General features: G+C 33.7%; 1 protein-coding gene across 1 annotated transcript in view; it reads left to right on the top strand.

Annotated features, from left to right (window-relative positions):
* Positions 1–21584, top strand: part of DMD (dystrophin) — a 2686579-nt gene that overhangs the window by 1127482 nt on the left and 1537513 nt on the right. The window lies entirely within an intron of this gene.

The following is a 21584-nucleotide window of genomic DNA, read 5'->3' as shown; positions in this document are numbered from 1 at the left end:
GTCTGGGCGCCAACGGTGGGGTGAAGGGACTCACGCAGTCCGCTCTACCCTTGGGCTTGAGATTCCTGGGGCAGGTTGCTTGGGTTGCCAGGGCAGCCGTGGGTCTGGGCGCCGATGTGAGGGGAAGGGACTCACCCAGTCCTCTCTCCAATCGGGATTGGGGTCCCTGGGGCAGGTTGCTTGGGTTGCAGCCACGTGGGGGGACGGGACTCACCCACTCCTCTTTCCAATCGGGTTTGCGGTCCCTGGGGCAGGTTGCTTGGGTTGCCAGGGCAGCCGTGGGTCTGGGCAGCCACGTGGGGGGAAGGGACTCACCCAGCGCTCTCTGCTCAGGCTTGGGGTCCCTGCAGCAGGTTGCTTGGGGTGCCAGGGCAGCCGAGGGTTTGGGCACCGACGTGGGGGGAAGGGACTCACCCAGTCTGCTCTCCGATTGGGCTTGGGGTCCCTGGGGCATGTTGCTTGGGTTGCCAGGGCAGCCGCGGGTCTGGGCGCCCACGTGGGGGGAAGGGACTCACCCAGTCCGCTCTCCGCTCCCTCAATTATATCCTTAAAGGTCCCCTCTTTACCCACTGGGTCAAAAGTTATAGGTTTTATGATGAAAATATAAACCACATAAAATTTTTAGAATGAAAATTTAGTAATTTAAAGAAAAATAGAAGAAGATGCATTAAAACCAAGTTAAGCTGATATATAGAGCCAATTAGAAGTCCACTATGGTAAAATCAGTATAAAATATGAAGAATGTGACAGACTGAGAGCATCATAAGCTTTATTTTTTATTTTGGGACCACACTGAACAATGTTCAGGAATTATTCCTGGCTGTGCTTGGGGGCCATATGGAGTGCCATGTATTGAGGCCAAATTGGCTGCATAAAAGGCAAGTGCCCTATACACTGTACAATCTCTCAAACCCAAGAAGATTTACTTATGGATAGTATAAAAGGAGACCGCAGAGAAATATGGAGAGCAAGAGAGAGTTGAATAGAAAATGACTAAACTCTTCTCAGAACTTAAATCTCAATTAAAACTTAAAAGTCACACAGATTATATAAATGTGTTGATATCCTAATCAACAAAAATTAAATCTATTACAGAAAAGAGAAGCAAATATTTTATAAGCTAATACAGATTCATTTATATGTCATTAGGAATGAGTAATTGAAGGATGAGAAGAGAATGAACTGCCACATATCTTTATGGAGTTCCAAAATATTTATTTTTGGTCACTTTCAAGTTTGAAGGGCAAGATGCAGAATTCCAGAGTTCACTCTTCTAGATATTCTGACATACAAATTCCAGGAATATAAGGCATTCTGAATTGGTAGTGTCCCAAATACCTAAATAAGCATAAATAAAAATATATACTTAGCTTAACATTTAATCCAAACATGGGATTCTTATAAATTTCTAAAAACTTGACCTTACAATTAAAATGACATTTTAATGGAAACAAGCAGCAGAACTCAATTCTAAAACTTGAAAGATTATGTGTTAATCAGAAACACAATAAAAATAGTGTATTTTGGGGCCGGGAAGGTGGCGCTAGAGGCAAGGTGTCTGCCTTGCAAGCACTAGTGTAGGACGAATGTGGTTCAATCCCCCAGCATCCCATATGGTCCCCCCAAGCCAGGAGCGATTTCTGAGTGCATAGCCAGGAGTGACCCCTGAGCATCAAACAGGTGTGGCCCAAAAAAAAACAAAAAAAAGTAGTGTATTTTATGTTTCTAACATAAAAATGTTTGACTCAAGTATTAAGCAATAAGAAATGAGTTGGGAATAAAAGAATAACTATATTGCCTTTTAACTTAAAATGTAATAATTATAGTTAGTAGTGTGGTAGGCTCGGTAAGCATTAGACTGGTTATATCAAAGGATATATCAGAGGATCAGATATAGTACAGTAGAATAGATGCTTGTGTTGCACACAGCTGACCTGGGTTTTGTTCATATACCATATATCATACCCTGAAACTGCCAGAAGTGATCCCAAGAACAGCCAGGTGTGGTCCAAAGCCCAGTTCTCAAAAATAAATAAACAAATGATAAAATGGATTTTAGGAAATTGGAAGATAAAATTCTCTATATAGTACACTTAGGATGCCTTCAATCTACACATTTCAAATTATGAAATGAAGAAAAGATGGATAAGATTTAAAAGGACTAAGAAATTCAATTATAATCAGGACTGGTGAGCACAGAGAAAAAGCCATATTCAAAGCTTTTGTCAAAGTTGTCCCAGAATTAATTAGAATGCCTGAACTCAGTTTGGTAATCGAACATACACCTCATGCAAGTTTGTGTTTCTTCAGGGTCATGCTCTGCTCTGTTCAAGGCATGCTCTTTACTCTTACTTCAGGCAAGCACCATCCATGCTCCAACCACAGGAAAAGAATTAAGCCAAAGTCATTGTAATACATTTCCAAACAGCACTTTAAACACTGCTGAAGATATAAAGTTGATTTTTTTTAACAAAAGGATAATGATCCTAAATTAATAATTCAAAGTATATGGAGAATGACGAGTAAAGAGGATAACCTAAATAGAAAAGTGAAATAAATATTTACTATATAAAATTTTCTTGCATGTTAAACAAAATAGGGAGAAATACCCTGGCATTGGTGATATTCAAGAGGGATTTTGATTGTAATGTTTCATCAGGTTCATCTCTTCCTTCTGGATGTTTCTTCCTAACTTTTCTTGGTAATGCCTTCTTGTCTCCTCTACTTCGAAATACTTCAGTGCTCAATCCCTGAACATTTTCTTTTTTCTTTCTATAGCCAGTGACTTTCTTTTTCCGCGAATTTCATGATTTGAATTCTTATCAAGTGTCTTTTTGACTAACTATAGTACTATTACCTACATGGGAAACACTGCGCTTGCACAACGTCCCCGGGTAAATCTACCCTACAGATATGCTTTTAAAATATGAATAAAGTGTATTTATCTGTATCTGTTCAAAACTTTTACATGCGTCCTCTTAAACTTAATAGTGAAATCCTAACTTCTTATATGAATTTTAAGAAATGTGTGCACTGTCTTCTTATTTTCATCATGACCTTAATTCATAATATATTACCTCTTATGTACTTCTGCTACTTAAACATTGACCTCCTTCCTGTTTCTTGAATTTGTTTGCCATGTCCTTATTAGGGTTCACATACTTATAACACTTCTATTCAATTCCTGGTTACTCCACTATATCTTGACCTCCTCACAATCTTTTCAGTCTTTACTCAAAACGGTTCTCAGTAAAAAACAGACACACACACAAACACACACACACTGACACCATATCACGTATTTTTCATCCACAAAATGGGCTACTGTGCAAAAGCTAAATCTTATACTTCTTAATCTTGTTATCTAACTTCATCACCAAACTGCATGCCTCGAAATTCAAGAATTTTTGCCTATTATTTCATGGGTGTGTCCTCAAAATCAGAAGCACTGGCTTGCACAATGTAGGTATGGAGTATAAAGGTGATGGATGTATTAATACATGACAAAGCATTTTTGAACTTTTCATTACCTAGAAGGACAAAAACTGTCAAATTAATTACTCATGTTAAATTTCATTATAGTCATTAACAAAAATTTAGAGTGTGAAATTGTTGAAGTAGGGAAAAATGTTGAAATTAAATGAAAACCAAGTTTTTCAACCAGTTTTTGCATTAACCAAATTTTGTGATAAACTGATTTCTCATTAGATTTAGGCTTTTTTGATTCATTTCAGTCTATAGAAAATTAAATGTCAGTAGCAATTTAATATTCTTGTATGTTAAAACAAAGCACATTTTATAAATAACATTTAGATAACAAATTACTTCAGAAGTACTAGATGAAATGACTGGTTATAAATAGTACGATAAATTAATATTAAACATTCATTTCAAACTAGATTCTTTGCTTGAATTAATATGCAGTTATACTATTTTAGGTCTTAAATACATTATTTTCTGAGTTTTTTTTGTGTCATATCTGGTAGTACTCAGGGCTTACTCTTCGCTCTTCACTCAGAAATTATTCTTCTCATAAGTGGGATGCGATAGCACAAATCGAACCCGAGTTAGTCACATGCAAGTCAAACACCCTACCCATTGTGCTATTTCTTAGACCTTGACCCCTGTTTTCTATGTTGTTTTTTATCACACCTGACAGTGCTCAGGGCTAAATCCTGGTTCTACAATTAGTAATCACTCTTAGTGATTCTTGAAGGACTACAAACTGCCAGGGATTGCACCTGGGTTGGCAATTTCATATGGGAAACCACATGGTAAGTAAAAGTTCATACTATCTCAAAAGGCTCTGTTCTTCATTTTCTTAATGAATGATTCCCCTTTTATTATTATAAATAAAGTCATATGTAAATACCCAAGCCATATTCAACAACAATAGAATCAAGAGACCCAGACTATAACAAGCTAAAGCCAAAACGAACATGTTACACTAGTAGTTCAGGGGGCTAAGGGAGGAAGTATGGGATGCATGCTGGGAACTTTGGTGGAGGGAGGTCAACACTGGTAATAGTAATGCACCTAATTCACCGTCACTATATGCTTTGAATACAACTGTTAAAGACTTATAATTCATAATGGTCTCAATACAATTTAAAAAATAGTAGTTCAGGGCCCGGAGAGATAGCACAGCGGCGTTTGCCTTGCAAACAGCCGATCCAAGACCAAAGGTGGTTGGTTCGAATCCCGGTGTCCCATATGGTTCCCCGTGCCTGCCAGGAGCTATTTCTGAGCAGACAACCAGGGGTACCTCCTGAGCACCGCCGGGTGTGACCCAAAAACCAAAAAAAAAAAATAGTAGTTCAGACATTTAATTATGGAAATGTTTGTCAGTGCTGTCACTTTGGTGTGGGAGATCACAGTTTTACTACATTCGTTATTTTCTCTTTTTTACTTCATGAGAACTTTCTAGTAAGAAAAAGAGCATAGAGAAATCAGAATTCTACACACTTACTGGGAGTCTATAAAGGAACTCAAAATTTTATTTTGGATACATTGCATTGGTATTTCTTTCATTAAACATTTATTTTATACCTCCTATGTGAAAGACAACACAAAATGTAAAATAAAATAGGCAAATCCATAGCAATCATACAAAAGATGTGATATTTGATAAATATAACTCATATAACGAAGAAGAAAAAAAAGTACAAGAATCCATACACAGCAATTTGACCCCCATTCGTAACATAACAATAAGAAGTGTAATTTTCTCCAAACTAAATTTGCTTTCAAAATATGGAACACCAGCTGGAAGAAAGCTCAGAAGGCTTCTGCAATGGGGTTGGAAATATCTTTCTGAGCATGCCTGGAACAACTGGTTAAAAATAATTAAGCCACTCATACCATCTGTGAATCATTCTGATTCTTCAATGATTACTTAAGACTCTCATTGTATGGAAAATATTCTGAGAACAGATGAGTAAAATTAATTCAAGTGTTTAGCTATTCTAACGTAGAATTTTCATATAATAAAAGGGAATACCATGTTTGTAAGATGCAGTGTTATTTGATATTTCCTGTGCCTTCGTTTTCAAATTTTTAAAATGTGTTCAAATTTCAATTTCCTTTCATTCAAATAAATTTATTCTTGGTTGCATTTTGAAAGAAAAATTAAAAATTGTAATGTTTACAGTTGTAATGTTGAATCCTATGAGTACAGTATTCACTAAGTTAGACATATCTCTTACAGATGTCTAGTACAGAACTAAATGAAAGCTTAGTCTGATATAGCATGATCAAAATTAACACTATATTCTATCAATATGAATATTTTCAAATAAATAGCTATTATAACATGTTATACAAAGGTAGTGATTAATATATGGGTGAGCATTGCATGGATAAAAACAATCCTCAAATTCAAATGTGTACATAAATAATATGTTTGATTAATTTTTACTCTATAGGCATTACAGTTATAGCCACTTAGCTGGATAGCAACTCAAGGCACTTACTGCCAGGATACATTAAGAAAGTGTCCAGCAGATATCTGCATTTAGTTTACTATCTTAGTACATTCTTAACTAATAGAATGATTAGATATTTATTTTATATAAATATAATTTTTATATATACAATATTGTATAATGCATACAGCTCCTTTTGTGATATGTACAAATTCCTTCTGTGTTTTGTGGAAATGTTTTAGAATAGATTTGAATTTGTCATTAAGTTGATAATATGGAAGGAAGGCGCTGAAACTCATGAATATTTCCCATTTTTGTGGCCTTTCAGGCAATAAATTTTGACCCCACAAACATCCATTTAAATAGAATTCTGCTGTTTGTTTACGCATGAGAGACATAAAGCAAATGTGAATAAATAATGGAATTAATACATTCTAATCATGAAAAATATATTTTCCATATATGAAATAACTGTACCAAAGTCTTACTTGCTACTTTATGAATTTTATAATTTTTGTATTTAAATCTTTTTTTGTTTCAAACAGATATAAGTTATTTGGTAGCATTTTTGAAATCTGAAAAGCAAAATAACTTTTGTTGAATAATTTAAACAATTTTTTAAATTATGTTTTAGCAATGATTAAATAATTATTTATTATTTAAATCATTAGTGTAATACTTTAATAATTAATAATGATTATTATTGAATAATTAATTCAAATAATTTAATTATTTAGTAGAGAAAAATTTCTTTCCTGTGATTTATCAAACTGAAAATGGAGAACATGAAGAACCCACAAATGGGAAAATATAGTAACTGATATTAATAAGCATTTCTTTAATCATTGATACCATGAAGCTATGACATCTCGTTTCAATTCAAAAATACTTTTATGTCCATTTATTTATTAATTCTTGAAATCTATTTTATAAGTAAAATCTAGACAACTTAAGTTTTCTAAAATATTTTAAGATTTACAATCACTGTTTTCACAAAAATAATTTTGTTCTAATTTATTTTTATAACATTAGGGAGTGAATAGCAGGTATATTGAGGTATCTATTAATCTTTCAAGTATATGAATTGAAATATATTTAAATTATTGGATTAATATGGTGAGAGTATTAAAACTTTAAAATATACCTGAGTAAACAATGCAATTTTACTTGGATTTCTTTACCTATGAGAATTAATTATCTATGGGAAAACACATAGGAATTATTATCGGGAGCAAAGCAAAGAAGTTGTTTCAGGAGAAACTCTCTTGATTTTCACATGGAGCTCATTAAATTTAATGTGTAATCATTCTCATGAAACTCTAAGAAAGATCATTAAGAAAGAACTGAGCCCAGTTTTTGGCAAGGAAGAGAAAATGAAGAGTCCAGGAGAGAGCACAAGGGAAAGGAGTACATGTTTTGCATATGAAAGACCCATGTTTGACCCCTGACACTGCATGAATTCCTCCCAAAACAAAGGAATAGCCTTTGAGGGAGGAATAAGGCAGGGAGGAATTAAAGAAGGAAGGAAATTTTGCAAAATTTTATGTAATTTATTAATATATATTCTAGCACCCTTAAACCCCGGAGTTTCCATCAAATAACTGAATTTTACTTACTTAAATGAATTAATTGTCATATGAATATTATGATAAGTTCAAAGCTCAATGAACTATATTGTAAAGATCTATTCACTTCCTTTGATATATTTTAATATTTTGTTTCATTTCTAAGTTTGAGTTCCCCTTTTGTGTGTGATTTATTAGCATTGTTAAAGCATGGTCTGAGAAGGTATCTTATATGATTTCTGTCTTCTCAAGTTTAAGGGATAGGTTTTCGTACCAAATATATGGTCTATCTTGGATAATAGCCCTTGTGCACTAAAAACCCAAGTATACTCAAATTTTGGGTTGAAGGGTGGAGAGCTCTGACTTTAGAGATAATTGTAATAAACATGATCATATTGTTCTTTTCTTATCCCAGTAAATTATAAGCCAAAACTAAAGAAAATAGTAAATTATCAAAATAAATTACAATTCTTTGAAGCTTGAAGTGAGGTAGAAAGCTATATAAAGTCAGATGGGGAAACTGTATTTTGATCAACTCTTGAGCTCAGAACCACATAGCAGGGAGAAATTATTTTGTGATTTTTGTTAAATACTACTTGAGTTATAATTATCAAGGGTAAATTAATTATTTTGACAGTTTATTTCTATTTAAAATTTGGTAAAAACATGAATCCCTAATATAAATTAAAATATTGAATACATAACAACATGTGGTATAATTAGTTCCATAAATCATAAAGACCAAAACTTTTTAATATAGACCTTTCAATATCACCATATTGTCTATTCTGGTTAGGGTATATAAGGCATGTAATTAGGTTATATATGCATATATACATGTAATGATAATGGTGTGCCTGTTTATTATATATATTGATAAAAATGCACTTTGATCTTGAACGATACCTCCTTATTTTGAAAAGTTGATGCTTTGTCTCCCAGTTAAGTTACATTCCGAAATATGGTTCGTAGCTCTCTACTTTTTGTTTTAAAAATAGAGTCTAATGTTAGGTAATTACCAACATCAGGCTTTTCAGAATTAGGCAGTACAATTTGTAAACAGTCCTGATATCATTGCTCAAGGATTTTAGTGCTCCTCCAAAATAAGGTATTTGGTTAAAGATGACCACCTGTGTCAGGCCAAAGAAATGAGAAACATTTTTAGCTTAGCAAAAAGCAATTAAAAACTTATGGGACACACTGAATCAGCTATTTAAAAAAGCAAGAAAATAAAGCTGAGGAATCATTTAATTGATTGCTCAATCCTTAGTGAAATACCTGCTTTGGCATGTTTTTTAGATAATTTTAATTTTAATTACCTGTTTTCAAAATCCATCCTTTAAATTAAGTCAAAAGTGACCAAACTTTGAGTGTGATTACATTGAGTGATTTTATTGGTTCACTCTTTCTGAAATATTTTCCACATGTGCAGCTGTTACTGCTATGCCTTTAGTCAATGAGGTGTGCTATAAGGACCATCCGTGGCATTTTAGGTGATAATGTAAAATTGGTTTAAAGTTCAATCATCCTACTTTCTAGGGCACTTTGTCTGTACTTTTGTAAGGTTCAGAGTTGACTAATACTATGTTTTCCTCTGACTTTGAAAAGCCTGTTACTGAATGACCAAGTAGAAGGTGTCCTAATTACCCCTAGGCAGACTCAAAAAAGATTGTAATTTTTATTGTGTTCTCTGTCATTTTGCTTCTACCATTTAATGCTGGTTCAGGGCTCTGAATGATTCGTTGAAATATATTGCAAGATTAGGCTAAGAGTTCAATCAATACAAAAGTATATTAAGGAAACATTAGTACTCTCCATTCATTTACAACTATTTATACTCTGAAATAATGCTACAGTCCTGTGTTTTCATAAATATCCATTATTTTCTTAATCATTACATATTATCATATTATAATCTAGATATGTGCTTTCACTATTTAAAATATTACATTATTCCACGTTTAAGTCTATTTTAAGCATAATGCACTATCAAAAATATCTTAAGAGTAAGTGCATTGATATCTGATGCATTCATTTTAACAGCCTTAGGATACAAAACAAAATTTATTCCATAATTCCTCTACATTTCTGTATTTTATTATGATAAGAAAAGGTGACCTGTAAAATCTTTATAGGCATTCCTTTTAAAAAGTTTCTTTTGTGGCTATATTGTTTTCTTAAACGTAACCATATCATAAATGAAGCTTAAATATATTCTTTTAGTATGGAATATTAGTCAAATTTAGTTTGTCTTTAAATATAAATTTTCAAATTTTTATATAATGAAAAAGTCCTTTGCAAGCTACCAATTATAGTTTTGAGTTTAGTAAATTTTCCTTTTCTTTCTAGTGACTTTTATATAGAAGTCAGATAAATCTTGATTTCATAAATTAATTACTTGTAAAAAATAATATTTCTTGTTTTAGTGGTTCTTTTGATCATATCTGAATTGAGATTAGTCTTTATTTGATTTTTTACTGTGACAGTTTCAACATTATTTTCCTAATGTTTCAAATCACCATTCTCTTCTGATTTATTCCAAATTTACTACTTATAAGCATTCTTATCTTTGCCTTGCTTTTTCAGTGTCTTGTAACTTTTTTTTTTGGGCCACACCCGGTAATGCTCAGGGGCTACTCCTGGCTATGTGCTCAGAAGTTGCTCCTGGCTTGGGGGACCATATGGAACACCGGGGGATCGAACCGCGGTCCGTCCAAGGCTAGCGCAGGCAAGGCAGGCACCTTACCGTTAGCGCCACCGCCCGGCCCCGTGTCTTGTAACTTTTGAGAGTCTTACTCATTTACTCATGCTTAGGGTTTTCATTTTTTTAAAATAACTGATACTCCCATTTGGTGAACTTCATAATATAAAGTTGACCTATAAGCAATAACATCAAATAGTAAAAAAATATTCCTAGAAGTTATAACTGTGGGAAAGCAATTGATCCCTTGAAGAAGCTATAGCTTTAAGGATATCCTCCTCACCTACTTGGTAAAGAGATTGTCCACTACTACCTACTTGAAGCAAACCATAGACAAAAGCTCACCATGGGCAAAGAGATCTTCTGGAATCGATTGTTTTTAACAGATCATCTCATATAGCCATCTGGAGATTTACATTTTCCTCCCAGGACCATGCCATATTGACATAATCTTTCAAAAATGACCAATTCATGTTTTTTCACTCTCTAGCTATGTCATTATTTAATGTGATTCTCCAAAACATATGCAGGGGTCCTCAAACTTTTTAAACGGGGCCAGTTCACTGTCCTTCAGACTGTTGGAGGGCCAGATTATAGTAAAAACAAAAATTATGAACAAATTTCTATGCACACTGCATATATCTTATTTAGAAGTGAAGAAACAAAATGGGAATAAATACAATATGTGGCCCGCGGGCCGTAGTTTGAAGACCCCTGCTAGAGTATAAGCTGCAATATTCAATAATAAGGGAGATAAACATATGTTCACATGATTATATATTTTGTTGTATCAGAATTTCTATAATTATGTATTTACATGTATACTTATATATTTACATAGTATATTGCATGTATATGCTCATACATATATACATGTAGGTGCACATATGTCAAAAAATGATAAATATGCATAGCATATAATTCATTGTAAGTTCTTTTGTTAACTAACTTGAGATTTGAGTGAGCTTATTTAGATATTAAGACTTTATGAAAGAATATGCTTGCATCTCAGGCAAAGATGATTGACTAAATTAATTACAATCCATTATATTCAGTTCGATTGCCTTGTCAGTCTACCTTGATGTGCTACACTGTTTAGATACTGTTTTTTTCTGATAGGTAGTGTTATTTTCACATAAACTTAAAATTCTAGACTTTTCATTATTGACTGTATAACATTAAAATTGAACATCATGCTATATTGTTAATGTTATTTATAACTAAATTTCATTGTAATTCTTTTTCAGTAATTTAAATGCAAATAGTCACATGTGGCCAGAGACTCATATTGTACAATGGGCAGTGAAGTTTGAAGCATATTCATTATAAATCACATTTATCATGAAAAAATCTCAATCAAAAAGAAAATTATAGCACCTGCATTTCCCGTATAGATACTTAGTCGCCACTTTAAACCTAGTGATGAATACTGAGCAGATTTTCTGAAATGCTTGAGAACTGCAGTCGAGAAATTAGTGATATTGTGCATTGCTACTACTAAATTACAGAAGTTGGAAGGTACACAAAAGGAATTCAAGCCAAATATTAAGTTGGCATACATAAAGAATTTAAAATAGTTGCATACTTGTCTTAATTCATTTTATTCTCAAATTAGATATATAAATTTATGTTCTTATGCATTTTCACATATAAACATCTGAAAAGATCCTGTGCCTGGTGTTTCAACGCTGATATAGCAAGTTATCTTATTATAAAAAACATATGCTGAATATATAAATAACTGCTTTGTGTAGGATTACAATATTACTACAAGTCTTAGAAAATTCCATCTTCTAAGAGGCTTTAGTTTCATAACTACTTGAGGGGGCTAAACTTATCTTTATAACAATCACCATTCGATAAATACTTAAAAGTTGTTCCTGGTTGATTTTCAGTCATACATTGTACAACACCATTCTCCAGTGCACCCTTCTCCCACCACCAATGTCCCCATTTTCCCTCCCACCATTCCCCTTATGTTGTCCACTGCTTGCCACTCTAGCACACTACTACTACTATACTACTACTACTACTACTACTACTACTACTACTACTACTACTACTACTACTACTACTACTTTTTCTTCTTCATCTTCATCTCTTCATCTTCTTCCTCCCCCTTTTTATAAAATATTGATTAATTTATTTAAATACCAGGGTTACAAGGTCCTTTGTAACAAAAGTGTTTTTCCCTAGTTACAAAGTTGTACAATATTCAAAACCCATCTTTCACCAGTGCATATTTCCTGTCACCCTTCCTCATTGCACTATCCCCTGCCTGCCTCTGTGGCAGACATTTTTCTTTTGCTGCCCACCTCTGACCTCTCAACTTTCCCCTTTAGACTCTGTGGTTTACAACATGATTACTGAAGGATTATTATGCATATCACTTTATCTTCTTTCAGCACCTGCATCTTGTCCAGAGTGATCATGTCCAACTTTCATTGTCATAGTGGTTCCATCTCTGCCCTAACTGCAGCCCTCTGCTCTTTGTGGCAAGATTCCTACCATGGACTGACCCTTTTGGCCCTCTCTATTTTCTCCAGATATTTATACCATATTACCTTATTTTTATATTGCATAAATGTGTGTGAGCTTTCTATAACTAAGCTTACAAATGACCCAGCAATACAGCACCTAAGAAGATGCCCAAAACAACACACAAAAGCCCTCTGCATTCCTATGTTCAGTATATATTCACAAAGCCATAATCTGGAAACAACCCAAGTGCCCTAGATCAGATGACTGGAAAATGAAAATGTGGTACATTTATTACAAAGGACTAGTACACAACTCTTAGGAAAAAATAAAGTCATGTAATTTGATTAAATATAGATAGGCATGGAGATTATTATGTTAAGTGATGAGTCAGAGAGAGAGAGGGATTAAGTAATCTTTTTTTGTTTGTTTCTGTTTTTATGTTTTTTTGTTGTTTTATTGTTTTTGTTTTTCGGGCCATACCCGTTTGATGCTCAGGGGTTACTCCTGGCTAAGCGCTCAGAAATTGCCCCTGGGTTGGGGGGACCATATGGGAAGCCGGGGGATCTAACTGCGGTCCTTCCTTGGCTAGCGCTTGCAAGGCAACACATTACCTCTAGCGCCACCTCGCCGGCCCCTAAGTTATCTTTTTAACAATACCCAACATTTTAATTTAATGTATTTACATGTTTTGAGTTATATTCAAAATAAGCTGAAGAGCTCATTTATAAATTGATAAATAATTTGTGGTTAGTGTGACTTAAATTTGAAATGGCACAATTAAAATACTGTTTAAGGCTATATTAAGCTATGTTATCATATGAAAGAACATAACCTTGTATTTAATCTGGAGCATTCAAAATGCCCATTGAATTAGCACTGTAGGGCCCGCTGAGATAGCACAGCGGTGCTTGCCTTGCAAGCAGCCGATCCAGAACCTAAGGTGGTTGGTTCGAATCCCGGTGTCCCATATGGTCCCCCGTGCCTGCCAGGAGCTATTTCTGAGCAGACAGCCAGGAGTAACCCCTGAGCACCGCCGGGTGTGACCCAAAAACCAAATAAAAAAAAAGAATTAGCACTGTAAAGTCAAGTAATTTTACCCAATATTTATCTAAAGTTTATTTTTAAATCTGATGTTATGCAATAGATGTTTTTGATTATAGAGTGTAAACTTGGTCATATGTCTCTGCTGCCTTTATGTTATATCACTGTAAATTTATGAACCTCCTAGGCAGTGTTTGGGAGGTCATTAGGTCTCTCCCAGTAATCTTTGGCCCAGAGGTGAGACCATGCAAAAATCAATGCATAAGCCTGGCCATATATTGGTGCTTTGGCCTTTTGGTGTTGGGCTGGGCACCAATAAGATCATACCCAACACTGCTGAGAAAGGGGAATATGTGTTGTCTGAAGATCTAACTAAGGGCCTCAAACCTCCAGTGTGCACAGTGCATCCTTTTTTTAACTGCCACTTTATTGCTCTACAGCAATATTTTAAATTTTAAAGTACGTAGAATATAGGACCTCGCCTATTAAAAGATCATATTATAAGTTATTGCTTGCCATATGAGTTGATATTTATCTTCATTGAAAAATTATTATTTTCTCTATTTTTTGGGAGACCACATGTGATAGTTGGCATTTGACCATTCACTCATTTATAGTAATCCATTAAAATTCAAGTTATAATGCAAATGCTATGCTTTCAAGGTTACATATTATGGAGGTTTTGTTTATTTTGTTTGGGGGTTGCATATTTAGTGATGTAAACTCAGAGTCTGCACTAAGGAATCATTCCTGACAGTGCTCCTAAGACCTTTTGGGGAGCCTGGGGTTATACATGAGTCAATTGTACATAAGCACCCTAACAGCTGTGCCCATATCAGTTAAAATAGAAGGTAATTTAACTTGGCCTTGATAAATCTGAGGAATTGAATGACATGAAAGGAAAGAACTGACATGAGTAGAACAATAAGGAAACTATCTTGTCACAGAAGTAAGTCTTACCAAAATGGCTTCTACCATCTCAATAATATGTCTTTCCCTGCCATATCACAGAACTTCATGATAATACAAGCTCACAGATGCAGCTCACATGGTAAGAATAGGTTGGGCTTTGAACTAAATTTCAGCACTTTCCTTCCTCCAGTATGTTCCCCCTATAAAATAAGACAAAAAGTGTGGCTATCAAAAAGATGATTTGGGGATTCTTTTGGAAGACTACTCTTGATGGTATTTAGGGGCTACACCAGGCTCTATATTTATGGATAATATTTGATGGTATTTGATAATCAAAGGCAGTGACAGAGATAGTGGGGATATTAAATGCTTTAATCCCCGTGCTATCTCTTTAGCCATATTAAAATGAGTGTTTACAATAGTGTAATTATGTAGTTAGTTTGTTTCCATCTCTATCTCTTCCTCTCTCAGAGTTTGATTTTTGTTTAAGGAAGAGTGGTTTCTTTCTATTAGAGATATAATTTTACCTTAGTCATATCTACCATCAAAGTCCAACTTCTCTCCATTGTACTCTTTGGGATCCTGTAGATCACTTTATCTTATCCTTTATAATTCCAACTTTCTGGTTAGTATTAAAAGCTTTATTTTCATTTTACTCTGTCGATTACCTTACTTTGTTATCTTCTATCCAGCCACATGCATCTGATCATTATACACTTATCTTTCTATTTCTGACACTCTTCACTTAGCATGACCTTCTCTTGTTTATTTGGCAGCAAAAGACAGATACTTCTTATTTTCTTTTGCTGAGTACTATTCCATTGTGTTTATACATACACATATATCACAACTTCTTTACCTATTTCTGTTTTTTGACATGTGTGTTTTTACCAGTTGTTTCTTATTGAAAACAGTGCTGCAGTGAACACTGATGTGTGTCTATTTCTAATTAGTGCATTGGTATTATTGTCATCAATACCTAAGTGTGGGATTTCTGGATCCTCCTACTATTCTTTAAAAGTGTATTTTAACTTGATTTTATTTTATCAAAGAGAAACTTGCAATATTGATACATTGTACATTTATTAACCAATTAGTTCTGTCTTCAATTTCATAGTTTCAAAAAAGGCAATGTTCTAGACAATGGGAGGTAAAGGGTACAAAAATAATTCAATTTTAAATGTGTTCTTATCACTAGTATCTTCATGTAACACTATAGCTGATCCATACAGACTCATTATCTGACTGTTATGATATTTTCATAATGTTTTATATGATTGCTTAATTAAAAGCATACCAGATTGTGTAATATAACACTAGGATTGTCATGCCATTCATGTTTATTTGAAACTGAATAGGGCAGACTAAATACATACCTATCTTATCTGAGTCACATTCCTTTGGTTTTTGCTGCTGATGGATTATCCTGTATTAAAATTAACTGTTAATTATAGGTAAATAAAAATTAAGGGACTTTCAACAACAATAGAATAGATACCTAATCTACAACAAGCTATACACAGAGGGGACCAATTATACTAGCAGCACAGGGGAAAATGGAGGGGGATATGGGATGTATGCTGGGAACAGGGGTGGAGGGAGGACAATGCTGGAGCTGGAAATGCCCCTGATTCAATGTCACTATGTACCTTAAATATTACTGTGAAAGATTTGTCATTCACTTTGGTCACAATAAAAATCATTTTTAAAAAATCCTATAATTTGGCAAAAAATTAAGGGACTTTTTCAGTATTACAGTGGATATGGCACCAACCTGGATTCAATTTCCAGCATCCCATATGGTCCTTGGAACCCCATCCAAACCGGGAATGATCCCTGAACACAGAGCTAGGATTAAATCCCTGAGCATCATTGGCTGTAGCCGAAAAATAATTCTCCCAAATGAAACTTTACACATGAATTATTGCTAATGGCACGTTTAGTCATAACAACCAAAAGTTGGAACAATCCAAGTGTCTATCAATAGTAAGATGGATTAATAAATTGAAGTATATTCATTTTTTTCAAACACATTTTCAGTTAGGAACCATTATTTTCAATGTTCTTTGTAAATTTTTTGGCATATGGCATTCCAGTGCCATACTCATCACAGGGTGTCATTCTCCCTCCATGATGTTTCAAGGTCCACTATAAACTACACCACTCTGCACTAATGTTGAACTCATTTACCTCTAGAGTGAAATATAATGCTTTATCTAATTTAATAATTTAATTGCATTTTGTGTTATAAATGTTATAATAAATCAAAGGACCTGAATTTTCTTTCTAACTATAAGATCACTATGAAAAATTCAATTATCTGACTCTGAAAAGATTTGAACATATTTTTTCCCACTCATTGATGACCTCTTAGAACTACAGTTAAAATTGCAATCCTCTGATGCCAGAACAATAGTGCAGTGGTAGGGCATTTGCCTTGCATATGACTGACCCAGGATGGACCTGGGTTCGATCCCTAGCATCCCATATGGTTCCCCAAGCCAGGAGTGATTTCTGAGTGCATAGCCAGAAGTAAGACCTGAGTGTCACTGGGCGTGGCCCCAAAATAAACAAACAAAAAGATTACTATCCTCTAAGCTCCTAATTGCTATTTTATTATCACTTCATAATAATCTATAATATTTAAGAATGTGATTTTGAGGAAAAACTGTAAGATAAATAGTTTTAATAAATCAATAATAATAAATTTCTCATTTTGAAACTGTTACATCTTCATCATAACACTTAACAATGTTAAGAAAGGAATTCTCTGTTGTAGTACATTTTCAGCAATATACTAGTCTGTTTTGGAAAGTGATGACATCTTTTCTGCATGCTGTATGTATCTGACATAGGTATTTTGAGGTACATTTTAATAAAGATGCTAAAGTACATTTTGGGGGCATATTTTTGATCTTGTAACTTGAAAATAGGTCAGAAACCACTATCCACTTAAAACTTTTGTATTAAGGAGAAAGGCGTGATTTCAGTCATAGTAGAAAATATTATGCTTTACAAACTAAGATCTGAGTAATTATTTGATTCAAAATAGGATTGTCTTTGCTCTAGATGGTTTTGTTTGCCCTGTAAAAAATAAGCAACCAAAACAATAACTAAGAAGTTCATTAAAATCAAAATACATTAAAAAATTTTGATACAAATGATTGTTTGCATGGCTTAAAATATGAAGCTCTTCTCACTCAACTTTAGACATTCCACATCACTGTTTTGTCCTAAATTAATCCCTTGACAGTATCATTTGAGATTTTCATTTGTTAATAAAAATAGGTACTCTGGAGCTTTCTTCCTCATCTCTTGATTGTATTTCCTGAAAATTAGGATAGTATATTCTTTTCTTTCTATATCATTGTAAATGAATATAAACAGAGAAATTAAAATGAATTAGTATGGCTATAGCACTTCTTTGCTAATGATGCGTGCATATCTATAATGATATAAGGTGGTAAAGAACATTAACAAAAGCAAGTTAATTTTCAAAAGGTTAGACAGGATTTGTACACATCAGAATTCAGAACGATATAATTATTCAAGGCAGAGTTAATGAAATTCAAATGAAAATGCTAAATCTGAATATGAGTGCATGGAGTTTGCATAAAGAAGAGAAAATGAACACAGTGCTTCCAGTTACACTGATTTTTTAATAACTCCCTGAAATTATTATAAAACTAAACGCAGTCATTCAGTGGATGTAGTTTATTCATTATAATCCTACAAATTGTTTTAAAGAAATGATATATGTTAATGAGTAGATAGTGTTCCAGATCTCCAAATGGCCAAATCCTGACTAACTAAAGTTTTGGCAGTTACTAGACTATAAAGTTGTGACACATTTTTCTATATTAAAATAAGTGTATCATTTCATCTTTCTAATAAATGGGAATATTTACAATTTATAAGCTAAGATTTTGAGAAACAGCATTGGTAGTTACTCTCTGGTATCTGTATAATTTTTAAATATTTTAGAATATTTGTAAATTTGAAATATGTATCATGAGATTTTTGTGTCATATGTTGGCTTTCTCCATTCAGCTAATAGGTGCCCCCATCCTATGTATGATGACTAGCACCTATGTTTCAAAATGATAGAAGAATTTCTGTTATCTAGTAACTCATTCTCTAGTAGTCTTCCATTAATATATTCAGTGTGCCATATTAACCTTCAATAGTTCAATTTACAAAATGTTTCTAAGTCAGTGCCCATAGGTTGAAGTGCCCATAATTGAAGCCAAAAGGCATATGTAAGAAGCTATAGACAACCTAATTTATTGTTTTCAAAAAAATAAGAAAGAACACTGAAATCATAGAATATATATTTCTATTTCTTTTATTACTTTCATTAACAATTAGAGTTTTAATATTCTACAAATGTTTTGCAGAATCTAGTCAAGCCATATCTGTACATGGAGTAAAAATATGTGGGATTGTCCACTTATTTTTGTAAATTGATACTTATTTCTAAAGATAATTATAATATTACTACGCATGTCCTCCCTATTGCACAACAGCTATTGTTTCCTTTAGGGCTTTTCAATCAGGTTAAAAGGGTTTCATTATTAAATAAACTGCCTAAAAAGCATTTCTAGAATCAGATACGAAATTTCAATTATTTGAAAATTTAGCATTAATATATATGGTACATAACATTCTCCTAAGTGTTCTCTGTTCACATTTAGGTAAGATTTTTTCTTTGATCTGCTGATAAATATTACTTCTAATATTATTATGGGAAAGGTGATAAATGAGCTGAAAAAATAAAAAAATCTATGGTGTCAGTGTAACATGGATTCAAATGGTCAATAGCTTAATGAATGAAATTACAAAGGACACTTCTCTGAACTGCTAGTTATGCTCTGTTTTTTCTAAAACATTGTAGTTTTTAGATTTGCGTGGCTAGCATTAATTATAAGTAAAATTTATTTTATTTTCATGTAAGAGTCCTCTGAGGTTGGAGTTTTAAGTTGTATACCAGGAAATTAAATCCAAGGCAGTTATCAAGTTTGAATGAATTTTCTCCACTTTGTTTTTCCTCATCATTGTAGGTATAGTTAGGACTATTGCCTTCAGCATTTTGTAATAACTGTATTTTTTAAAGCATGGACCTGATTTTCACATTGCTGTAAGGATCCCAAATATAGGTGATTAAGATTAAGCAAACTGCATGTCCAAAAAGAAAGAAAATACAAGGCTAGTAGATATTTCCTATCAAGAAAAGGGCTCAATAACGACTGACCTAGCACTTTTTTGGCATGTACTCTAATTATTTTTAAATGACAGTTAAAGAAACAGATGCAAATAAGAAAGACAAATGTGTGAACTGGGAAGATGTTTTGAGAATTGCAGAGCCACCAGTCTAATAGAATGTATGAAAGTGGTCATTCATTTACTTTGTTTAATTACAACTTTGCTTGTTGGCATTGTACCTGCTGTGCTAGGTCAATGGGAATAGAACAGTGAATGGCCTAATAAGTTTTTTTTTTTCAATTTTGAAATGTTTATCACTAAAATGATAGTCATTATTGGGACTCAATCGATAGCACAGGGTGTAAGGAATTTTCCTTGTACAAGGCCCACTAGGGTTCAATCCTGGCATCCTATATGGTCCCCAGAGCATCGTAGGAATGATTTCTGATCACAGAGCCAGGACTAACCCCTGAATGTTGCCTAGAGTGTTCCTGAAACACCCCAAAAATATCATAGTTATTTTGAACTAAAACTTATTAGGGAAGGTATGGTATCTTTCATTCAATCTGCAATTAACCTAATTTTATGATAAAATGTTACTTCAAAAAAATCCCTTGGAAATTGGTCGAAATGAAGATATTGAGAATATAAATTTAATCAATTATAAATAATTTCAGTAATTTAATTATTATAGATTTAAATGTAGATTTAAAATTTACACATTCTCTAAATTTAAAATTGAAGACCATAATGATATTAGAGAGGACTAGAGTGGTAATATACAAGAATGGTAATGTAAAGTACAGTAGAGCACTGCTTAGGTTTGATCTTGAGTTTGATCTTCAGCATTCTATATGGTCCTCTGAGCTTATCAGGAGAAATCCTCGAGCACAGAGCCTGGTGTTAGCCTTGAAAATATAACTGGGTGTATTTACAAAAAACTAAAAGTTTAAATCACATAATCTATTGATCATGAGAAACTGTATGTCATGAATTTGGTCAATTTAAACTTTGGCATTTTTAAGCTTTTTAAATGAGTATGTGTAATTCTGTGAATATGCAGTTCACACACGTAAATAAATCTTCTAAATTTGGTGCCAGAGCGATAGCACAGCTGTAGTGTGTTTGCCTTGCATGTGGCCAACCTGGAAAGGATCCGGGTTCAATCCCCAGAATCCATATGATCCCTTAGCTTTGCCAGGAGCAATTTCTGAGCACAGAGCCAGGAGTGATCCCTGAGCGCTGCCAGGTGTGGCCCAAAACAACAACAACAAAATATCTAAATTCAAGGTATTTTTGTTGGCATGCAGTTGGTCTATATTGTTATAGCAGTTGCAGGAATGCAGATTCATATCTCAATAGATGCTTGTTCTACATAACAACCACCATAAACAGTCATTGCTATCAAAGTGAATAATTGTATTTTATAACATGTGAGAATCACAATAGTTTGCATCTGTGGAAGGTAAAAAAATTGTGTATCAACAGACAGTTTGTAATTGTACTCATCACGATATGCATTTTGTCTTGGATCCTAAATTCCATTTGATGGCATTACTGTAGCAAAGAGGGCGTTCTTGTCAGCAGGATTGTGGTAATAAATGGTTATGTTGCATGAGTATTGTCACAACTCCTCCAGAGACCCTGGCGCGACAAACCTCAGCTGACCCCATCAACGGGCAGGTGGCAGTTGATCAATTTAAAACGAAGTTACTGAGAAAAATAATTTCAATGACTAGAGTTTTGCTGCTTACAGTG

Source organism: Suncus etruscus, chromosome X (assembly GCF_024139225.1).
Source record: "Suncus etruscus isolate mSunEtr1 chromosome X, mSunEtr1.pri.cur, whole genome shotgun sequence".
NCBI lineage: Eukaryota > Metazoa > Chordata > Mammalia > Eulipotyphla > Soricidae > Suncus > Suncus etruscus.
The sequence above is the reverse complement of the archived record's forward strand: the minus strand, read 5'-3'. Positions and strand labels throughout refer to the sequence as shown.